Raw genomic sequence first — 10,248 nt, forward strand, 5'->3', positions numbered from 1 at the left:
AGGGTGAGATAGAGATACACAGGGAGAAAGAGTCTGTGTGTATGCTATCTGTTTTCAGACATTCGGTTTGCATCTGTGGCATCGCAAAACATCACTCATGCGGTTTGGTAAAAGATACACCGATGGCATCAGCAGCACTGCAGAAATGCGCACACACACTCACATAAATTCTGCAGGTATTACCCTGCCAATCTGAAAAGTCTGCTGACAGAGTTAGTCATTTATATTTCAGATGAGGCACAAAAATTGTGAAGGAAAAGGAATGAGTTCGGGTAAAAAAAAATAGGCGTCACTCAAACCACAGCAGCATATGGAGAAATACAAGCAGAGCACCCTGGGTGCTGGAGATGTAGGTCTGTAGCAGATGCAGCAAGTAGATTATTGATGAAAGAAATTGATTGTTAATAAAGTAAAGTGGTGCAGGCAGATAATTGACAGTCATATTAAAGTAATATAAATTCATTCTTCTGCACTGTGTTCACTTAAACTGCATTTCTGGCAGGTTCATCTGAAACATCTGCATCCCGGAACAGACATCTTAATGAAGTAGGCAACAAGCACCAAAGGTGATGGCAAAATGAGACTAAAGCTGTGTCTGAAATCCTGTACTTTCATAGTATGTAGTGGATTAGATAAAGAAAAACTGCATCTTTATACTTCATTCACCATGTTGACATTGTCTTTTGACCTATGATTTACTAACAACACCTGCAAAAATAAGGTGTTAAATATGAACAATTTAGCCACAAGAAACAACTTTCTTATCTACAGCACTTGGCTCACAATTCTCAGATATTTTATTGTAATTTTCCTACTTCTCCCTGCTCCTGTGGCCTTATGGGACAGCAAAGTGTCTACTAGCTGCACACTGTAAGCAGATACAGAAGGTCATCCGGGTATTGCTTGCCTATAGATTCATAAATACTACATATTCTGACATCCTATTCTTTTTGCATAGTGTGCAGTAAGGAAGTACACATATAAGTACACATATTTGGGTGTAAGGGCAAATGGGAGACTAAAAACAAGAATTCTAATAAAAGAAATCAAATAAAATCTTCCAATAAGGCACAGTAAAAACAGAGCACATGGGACGCATCACTAAAAATCTTCAATACAATCTTTCCATACAAGACTTCAAATCTGCAATATAAATAAAGAGTTTCAGAGAACGTATGAGCACAACATAATGACAAGCAAAATGAGGGAATATTATGGACACACATACTTTAATTCACCAAAATAGAATGGATGGCAGTTAAATGAGAACCAGTGGCTTCCAATTATCAATATAATCATTTATGGAAAATAGATATTCATTAAATACATTTTAATACTAAGGGTAGGCAGATTTTTTTTTCTTTTCATTCATAGATTATGTTGTCGCTGTCTATTAATTCGTGGTCTGTCAAATGCACGCGCAGGGAATTTGCACTTTTTACTGACTGGATGATACGCTTTGGTTGCAGAGTCTCTGGTCGTAAACACACTATATATATATATATATATATATATATATATATATATATATATATATATATATATATATAATTTATTTATTTTTTTCAATAAAGAAACAAAAAACAGTGTACAAGAAATAGTGACGCATACGCGTGCTGGTTTTACAGCTGCCACACTACTTCTGAACTACTTCAGAATATCAAAGCCATGAAAATAAAAAACAACAGATAAAATGACCCACTTACTCAGTTTAACTTTACAAGTATATATAATAATTATCAATGTATGGCTCTCTAAAGTGTTATGCATTGGATAAAGTTTAAACTCACGCTGCTGTTGTGTCCGGACCACAGCACCATGGCCTGATTATGAGCAGAATCTCCAGACAACGCAAAGGTGGACGTGATCAGGTGGGGTTCATTCTGCCTCGGACTCTTCCCGGTACCGTCAACTCCTCCGGTACGCCTGAATTCGAATCGAGAACTGGCCGTGCTGTCAGACGAAAACAGACTGCGCTTGTCCCTCCTGTTTACTTTGGTTTCCTCTGGAGACCATGTTGGATTAACTTTTCCGTCTTTTTTCTCAGCTGGGCTCGCCCGTTCCTCTTGGGAAATGTGCGCGCTCTCCGGTTTCTCTCTCCAGGACACAGAAGGAGACTTTATGTGCGCTTCAAGGGAAAGTTGAGCTCCATCAATTCCCCACTTCCAGTTTTTATCAGCGCTGCCGTCCAGTACACTTCCAAAATCACGGCTGACAAAAGCCGTTGCCTTCACTTGTGCCTCATTCCGGCGTATTGGAGCGAAGCACGAGGTGCAAGTGATATCTGCGCGCGCTGGGAGCAGCACGAGAGCGCAGAGAAAAAACAGGGTCCAGTACGTCCAGCTAGACTCAAACCCTAAGACGTCCTTCATCTTAATCATCCTCACTCTCATTTTCACCTTTTACACCCTACCAAGCAAGTTCCCTCAAAATCCCAAACATATACACCTAAAACAACTTTTCGCCACGGTAGTGACGTTGAGGGGGATACCTGTGTAACCGTGAATGTATCTGATGTGCGGGTTCGGTCGGATCTGAGCTGGGTGTAGTTACCGGAGGGGTGGAGCTGCTGAGTGACACGCTCTCACTCACTCGCTCCGGCATGGACCGAGCTCGGGAGCAGAGTGTGTGACAGGTGCGCGCGCGGGGTATAGCGATGGCCCCCCGAGGGTATCCGCGAGCAGAGACATCTGGAGCAGTCGAGACGGCATCTTTTCATATTAATATGTAAGCAAGAAAACAACCTCGTCTGCTGTCACATCAATGAGAGACGGATTTTAAATACATAAAAACAACAAAATGATAACCACTGATAAATCTTCATTTTAAAGTTGAAGTAAATTAGTTTTTACTGTGAAACTAATCGTTCTTAAAGAAACTTTTGTTATTATTTACTCACCCTCATGTCCTTAAGTGGAACATATATTGTAAAGAATCTGTATGCACCTCCTTTCCATATAATGGCAGTTCATTGTAACCACATCTGTCGAGCTCCAAAAAGTGAACAAAAATACCATAAAAGTGGTCCATATGACACTTTTGAAGCCATATGCTGAAAATTGATATTGTTATTTCCTTCTACTGCAGCTATCTAATTTTACTGTTAGGTTCTGCATATTGAACGTGGTGAGCTGCTGTGTTTCAACACATAAGCAATGGGATTTGGTGTAAATGATGTCAAAGATAGGTAAGGTGAATTGACATGGAATTTTTTAAAATGCCGATACAAATGAGTTCCCTTTTTTGCTCTTCAGCGACCCGCCCGCTCCCTCATCTCCTTCCCCTCTCGATCCAAGGCAGGAAACAAAGTGGCCCAATGCCCGCATGCAGACCTCCCTGTTTCAAGAGCGTGGTCCACGCTTCCTCGCACAAATCCTTGCAGATTCGCCCTGGGGATTGTTTTATATCAGTGGATCTGAAAGACACTTATTTTCACATCCAGATTGCCCTCCTTCACAGACCATTCTTGAGATTCACATTTGAGGGGGTGGCAGTCCTTCCATTCGGACTCTCTCTCCACATGATGTTTTATTAACAAAATTCGGGAGGAGCAACGTTCAAATAATCTGACTAATCATCACGTAATTTCGGCCAGCTGTCAGCAATCAGTAATCAACATATCTACCCAATCAGCATGAATGAAAGCATATATACGTATAAGACACAGTCGACTCACCCATATTCCTCGACAGTTTGACAGCATTTGGTCTACCAAATCATTGCAATGTCCGAAATCCAACTTTTCCCCTCCGACGATGAGTCCCTCATCTCCCAGGAATCTTCACCTCATCCATCCCACGTCAGGAGAACCCGCGCTCCACCGGACGTCATCTCTGAATCTCCGGAGCCACTACGTGGACGTCAGCCCATTCGGGCCTCTTCCCACACTCCACGACGCCGAGGATTACCCTCGCCTCCGCCTACAAGACCAGCATCTCCAGCGTCTTCTTACGCCTCAGCCCATCCAACAATTCCTGCAATCGAGAAATGGACAGTAGTAAGTCTAAGACAAGCGCTCATCAGCGCAGACATTCATTTCTCTAGGAGAATGAATAAAGCTCAGTTGTATGATCTGTATGTGTCACTTCAATCCACCTTTCCTTCTCCCAAATCCACTCCTCCCTCCAAAAACGCTAAAGCGCAAAAGAGTCGCAAAGCCTCGTCTTCGTGTCCACAGAAAACACTGTCTCCTTCGCTCGCAAGACCGGCGCTTCCACGTGCGTCAGGCCGCGGCAGCAAGCCTTCAGCAAGTTTGGGCTGTGCCCCAGACTCCGCAGCTGCTAGACCTAACTATCCTCTTCCTTCCGATCTGCCCGCAGGCAGTTCTTTTAACGTGAGTATGACTCCGTTAGAAACACAGGCCCAGCTGCCGCAACCTTTTTCTCACACTGTCTCTAATCCTCCTCCCTGTCCGTGGCCTGCAGCCCCATCATCAGACCCTAGCGCGAGGCTGCCTCCACTAGCAGCGCAGGCCCAGACGCACTATTTTCCTTCACTGCCTACGTTTTTCTCTAACATCTTTGTTCCCCCACAAGCTCCAGGGGCTGACCCGAGTGTGCTTTCGCTGAGCTCAGGATTCCACTCGCCCAAGATAAAACGTTAGGTCCAGCCACGTTCATTGAATTCCTGGGCATTCATTTGGATACAGTTCATTTCCAGGCCTCGCTGCCAAAGGAAAAGATTGACAGAATAATTCTGATTGCATCTGCCCTCCTAGACAATCCAAACTGTTCTAAACGCAAACTGTTGTCTTTGCTCGGACATTTAAATTTCGCAATGCGCATAATCCTGCAGGGCCGCCCTTTCATATCTCATCTCCCTTGCGTCGTCAATTCACGCACTAGAAGACCAAATCTCATTAAATAGTTTGTGTTGCAACAAACTCAGTATATGGATAACTGTCCTTAAACAATGAAACGGTCTTTTTTTGTACAATAACCTGCTCTCTCTCCCCATCGATATTCAACTATATACCGAGGCAGCTCCCTCCATTGGCTTCGGGGGATATTACCAAGGCCGCTGGTTCACGTCTACATGGCCATCTCAGATTTTGGATGTACAGCCGTCTGCAAATTCCTCAGCGCTGTTCGAACTATACCCTCTCATTGTAGCAGGCTTCCTGTAGGGGAAAGAATGGTCTACCAACAGCATCGTAGTTCACTGTGACAATGAACCAACAGTACATTGCATTAATAAAGGCCGTTCGCACTCCCCCGCGCTGATGCCTCTCCTAAGGCGCCTTATTTGGATCTCAGCATGCGATCAATTTATTGTAACTGCCAAACACGTCCCTGGATTCAAAAATCGCTGATTCTCTCTCTCGCTTTGCTTTTCAGAAATTCAAGCTGTTGGCACCAGAGGCGGACCATTTCCCAACCCCAGTACCTCTTTATTCAGAGCTGATATTCCCATAAACCATCCACTGAAAACACTCCTCGACACCTCTCTCAACTACATTTTTCAAGCCGTTTCCCCTAGAACCCTACAATCTTATTTGACTGCTTGGAGATGCTTCAAGTCATTTCACCTCACCTACAGCCTAACTTTTCCTGATTTTTCTCTTCTCACAATCACTTCATTCATATCTTATCTAGACAGCATTAAGAACCTCCAAGCCGCCTCCATTAACACTCTGGAGTCTGAGGTATCGCCGGCGATACCACCTCGGTTTTTTTCTTACCATTGTGAAAGAGACTCAAAATACTCCATCAATTTATCAATTTTGCACATACAATTAAGAGTTATACACCATATTAATCTGTTGAATATCTTCTTTTATTTGTGTACTCTCAGAGCAAAAACAAAATGTTGTGCTTTTTGCAAAATAAAGAAAACTAACATGATGCGTGATCTGTCGTCTCCCTCTGAAGGAAGTCCAATCTGATAGTTCTCAGAAAATGAACTGTAACTTAGTGAATACTAATCACAAAAAAATTAGACTTATGTCTAAAGAAACGTTGAAATGTCAGGTTTTAAATCGTGTAAGTCAAATAGAAAACAAAATTCTGTGTTTATGTAATCTGTATGAAAAAAGAGCCATGTCAGAAGTCCGTGATTCAGCTCATTATCCGCTAATTCGGCCACGCCCACGGAGCCAGCGCTATTCAGACGCAAATTATGAGGCAATACATGTATACATCGTCTCAATCATGTATTTATTGTCTTCAAAAGTGTTTTGCATCGCCATAGTTAGCGATCTCTGGAAGCCTCTGTTAGTTTGGTTAGTTCCTGGATTGTTACATGGCCTATTCTTCTTTAGGAGGCATTTGTGGACTAAAGGTGTACAGAGCACCCTCCGGCTGCAAGTATGAATTGAAAACACAGTATCCAGCGCTCATAGTGATGACAATAAATATTGAATAAATATTACTCCTCTGTATAGAAAATTGACATAAACATATGAGAATCCATCAATATTTCTCCAAATGTGCATGCTTTTAAGCTAAAAGGCTATATGAAATGCCATAGAGTAACATAATTGTTCAGACACTTTGCATCACAGAAATACATTATATTTTAAAGTATATAATAGAATACCTTTATTTTAAATTGTAATAATATTTCAAAGTATTGCTGTTTTTTCTGTATGTTTGATATACACCATGATGAGCTTGAGACATGATCACAGAGGGATTTTTCACAGCCTACCTGACTGAAAGGCCTCATTAATATGCAGGTCATTACAACTCATTATGCGATTCTTTTGTCTTCTCAGGTGTGAATTACAGGATTATTCATGATGATTCACTCCTCCATGCATACTGTGTTTCTGTGTTTCTTACAAAATTTAAATCTCTCTATTGTTTTATATGAACAAGTAGGCAGGATAATTTTTACATAATTTTGAAGCAAAAACTCTAGTCTACAATCTCCAATACCCATAAGACTTTATAGGAGCATATATAATATTATTTTTTTGGCCTTATTTGGCCTTATTTCAGTGACTTAAATTTTTTGTTTTTTCAATAACCACGCATAAACGTTATTCCTTCAAAAATACAAACATGTACATACATGTTTCTCACATATTATTGTAGCCTAGTTTGTGCTGAATACATTGTAATGACACTTTTTCCATTAATATGTTTATGAACAACTGAAAAAAGCACAAATGTCAGGGCATGTCAAAACTTCTCCAGGCCCCAAATCAGCCTCAGACTCCAGAGGGTTAAGGGTTATCTAAGCGGAATGCAGTTTTTTCATAAACTTATATTTGGCTCACCATCTTCTGAAATAACCAATTCACAAATATCCCTTCTCATCAAAGGCATCAAAAGAACCCAACCCACACGCCAAGACACCAGGAAACCCATCACCCTAGACATCCTCACCAGATGCATCTCCACTTTCCGCCGAGGCTACTACTCCATCAACACAGCCCGCACTCTTGACGCAATGTTCATACTGGCCTTTTTTGGTTTCCTCAGATGTTCAGAACTCACCATCACGTCCAGCTTCAACCCAAAAACCCATCCCACAATTTCAGACTTATCAGTGTTAGATGATGTCACCATGTCTTACTTCATCAAACAAAGTAAAACAGACAAAACTAAAAAAAGGCCATTTTATCTACATCTTTAATCTCCCTGCACCATTTCAGCCATACCAAACCCTTTCAGCATATTTACACTTCAGAAATGCTCCAGCTAAACTCCCATCCGACCCATTTTTTGTTGATGATTCCAATGCCCTGTCACACGTTTTTGGTTCCAAAAACACCTTAAATCCATCCTGATTCAATCGGGCATCCAAGCAGACCACTTCTCCAGTCATTCGTTCCGCATAGGAACAGCAACTACAGCTGCCCAAAAAGGCCTTTCCCAGCATCAAATCCAAACATCAGCTAGATTCAGCTCCAGCCTCGTTCTCTCATCTGCAACCCTACCACATCCAACTAAGCTAATACCATCATTCCATCATGGGAATTTCTTTCCACTGCCGCAGCAGTGATGTCACCTCAGCTCCCGCAGGAGCCCAGTTCCCCTGGCTATTCTCTCCACTGCCGCAGCAGTGATGTCGCCTCGGCTCCCGCAGGAGCTTAGTTCTCGCTAATTCCTCCACTGCCGCAGCAGTGATGTTGCCTCGGCTCCCGCAGGAGCTCAGTTCTTCAGGCCAATTTCTCCAATGCCGCAGCAGTGACGTCGCCTCGGCTCCCGCAGGAGCTCAGTTCTTCAGGCCAATTTCTCCACTGCCGCAGCAGTGATGTCGCCTCGGCTCCCGCAGGAGCTCAGTTCTGGCTAATTCCTCCACTGTGCAGCAGTGATGTCACCTGGCTCCCAAGGAGCTCAGTCTGGCTAATTCCTCCACTGCCACAGCAGTGATGTCACCTCGGCTCCCGCAGGAGCTCAGTTCTTCAGGCCAATTTCTCCATTGCCGCAGCAGTGATGTCGCCTCGCTCACGCAGGAGCTCAGTTCTGGCTAATTTCCTACTGCCGCAGCAGTGACGTCGCCTCTGCTCCCGCAGGAGCTCAGCCCTGTCTAATGTCTTCATCCATATGACGAGAACTCTACCGGCCCTTCACTAACCCTCCTAGCAGCACATTCAGCCTAAGCAATGCAATTTTGAGGATCATCAGTAATGTTCCGGCTGCTGTCCTGCATTGGTTTGCAATTTTTGGGGGGAGTACTCTGGGTTCGGGCCAAAATACCGAGGTCGGAGCCCTCTCCTCGGACAGCACGCCAAATACGCATACTACTACGCATACTATTTACTATCTGATTATTTGTAAGTGTGAACTCGTGAAATGATGTTTTTTTTTTTTTTGAACATTCTCTTTATTGGTTTTTTAACATTGGCACAAAGAAAAATTCCAACAAAATTCACTTTGCTGATACAATGTGTAATAATATTCTTCCATATGTAAATGATTTATGTTTGAACTCAGGTAATGATATAGAAGGGAAAAAAGAAAAGAAGAAAAAGAAAGAAAAAAAATAGGGGGGGGGGCGGGATTGTGAGATTAGGGTTTAATTATTGCCGTCTGATTAAAATAATTAATAAAAGGTTTCCATACTGCATAAAACTTATCAGTCTTGTTTTTTTGTTTTTTTTTAAATCTAATCTTTTTGAGCTGAAGGTGGTGCATAATATCTTTAACCAGGACAGAGCAGTGAGGTGGATTTTTTTGTTTCCAATTAAGCAAAATCAATCTATGTGCTAAGAGTGTAACTCCAAGTACAATACACTGATTTTTAGAGAGCTCCACATTGTCACTACTGGCACTGAAAATAGCCAGAATTGGGTCTGGATCTAGTGGTTTTTCCAATACCCTTGATAGTAATTGAAAAACTGAAATCCAATAATTATGAATATTAGGACAATTCCAGAACATATGTCCTAGTGAAGCTGGTGCTTGACTGCATCTGTCACATATTGGGTCCACCGAATAAAACATCTTTGAGAGCTTTAGTTTAGACAGGTGAAGTCTATGTAAGATCTTGAATTGTATCAAACCATGTCTAATGCACAAAGAAGAAGAGTGAACCCGTTCTTGTGCTTCTTCCCATTGCCAGTCTGCAATGTCTATTCCAAGATCATCTTGCCATGCTGTTCTTAAATGCTCTAATGAAACATCGCATTCCAACTGTGATAATTTATTATATATAATGGATATTCCTCCTTTAATAAATGGATCCTGTAAAAACAGCGAGTCCATCTGAGAGGCTAACAGCTCATTAGGAAATGATGAGAAATTCTTTTGAGCAAAACTGCGAGCTTGTAGATATTTAATGTGTAAATATCTACAAACATGTGAAATGATGTTTAACCCTTTAAGACCTGAAGGCTTTTTTAGAGTTTTTTTTTTTTTTTTCTGAGCAACACACACAAAAGTAAAGACTCATAACTCCAAAACTCTAGCAAGGAGAGTCAAAAGGTAGGTATCATTTAATAGAAGACATTTTAAATTTTAAGAAAATATAAATTACATTACATTTGGATATTTTCTTGCTGAGAAACAGCTGATAGACAAAAATATATATAATTTTTTAAAAAATAATTTTTCTTTTTTTTATTTGACATGGAATGACAATGACAGGAACACAATAAGATCGCTAAAAAAATATTTTTTGGTGATGCTCTCCTATATGTGAGCTGCATCTGGTTCAAATTTCGTGGTGATAGCATAAAGAATAATTTGAAAAATTGTTGTTAATTTTTTCCGCAGCCAGGTGGCGCCAACGGACGGTAAACTCCGGTTTAGAGGTGCTTCTCAGCAATCATTAGGATTTTTTCAAAATGGTTAGATG

At 41.5% G+C, this 10,248-nt stretch overlaps 1 pseudogene; it reads left to right on the plus strand.

Annotated features, from left to right (window-relative positions):
• The first annotated feature begins 5,314 nt into the window (after positions 1-5,314).
• LOC125273145 lies at positions 5,315-7,950 on the plus strand (annotated as a pseudogene).
• Positions 7,951-10,248: the final 2,298 nt, after the last annotated feature.

The sequence above is a fragment of the Megalobrama amblycephala genome, linkage group LG7 (assembly GCF_018812025.1).
Source record: "Megalobrama amblycephala isolate DHTTF-2021 linkage group LG7, ASM1881202v1, whole genome shotgun sequence".
NCBI lineage: Eukaryota > Metazoa > Chordata > Actinopteri > Cypriniformes > Xenocyprididae > Megalobrama > Megalobrama amblycephala.